This window comes from Cynocephalus volans, chromosome 1, assembly GCF_027409185.1.
Source record: "Cynocephalus volans isolate mCynVol1 chromosome 1, mCynVol1.pri, whole genome shotgun sequence".
Taxonomy (NCBI): domain Eukaryota; kingdom Metazoa; phylum Chordata; class Mammalia; order Dermoptera; family Cynocephalidae; genus Cynocephalus; species Cynocephalus volans.
Genome location: NC_084460.1, coordinates 110,172,371 through 110,172,939, shown reverse-complemented (window position 1 = coordinate 110,172,939; position 569 = coordinate 110,172,371). Strand labels below are relative to the sequence as shown.

The window sequence follows — 569 nt, the reverse complement described above, 5'->3', positions numbered from 1 at the left end:
GGCCAGTACAAGGATTGAACCCTAGACCTTGGCGTTATTGACCTCATGCTCTTACCAACTGGACTAACCAGCCAGCCGCTGCTCTAGGTATACTTATACATTAAAAAAAAGTTTCATGTTGTTAGGAACTACCTTAGTTTCCTAGTTTATCTCTACAGAATAGTTCAGTTGCCAAATTCTCTCCACTTTACATAGTCTCAGGGTATTTTAAGAGATAGCCTAAATGGATTTTATTGGGATATTGAGCTTTGGTTGAAATGTAAAAAACACGTATGGATCATGTTTATGCAAATTGGTAACATTTCACTATTTTACTACTCTCTTCAAAAAAATTTAGATTATGATTACTTTTCAAATAGATATTCGCAAGATTTAAAATTTAAAAGGTACAAAAATATATACAGTGAAGAGTCACTTTCCTGTCCTTGTTGCCCTGTGCTTAATTACTCTCTCCAGATTCAACCAATCATATTAACTTTTTTTTTTTTGGCAGCTGGCCAGTACAGGGATCTGAACCCTTGACCTTGGTGTTATAAGCATCATGCTCTAACCAACTGAGCTAACCAGCC

At 36.0% G+C, this 569-nt stretch overlaps 1 non-coding gene across 1 annotated transcript; it reads right to left on the bottom strand.

Moving 5' to 3' along the window:
* Window positions 1-494: 494 nt before the first annotated feature.
* Window positions 495-569, bottom strand: TRNAI-UAU (transfer RNA isoleucine (anticodon UAU)). Its single transcript has one exon. It is a non-coding gene; the product is annotated as a tRNA-Ile (tRNA).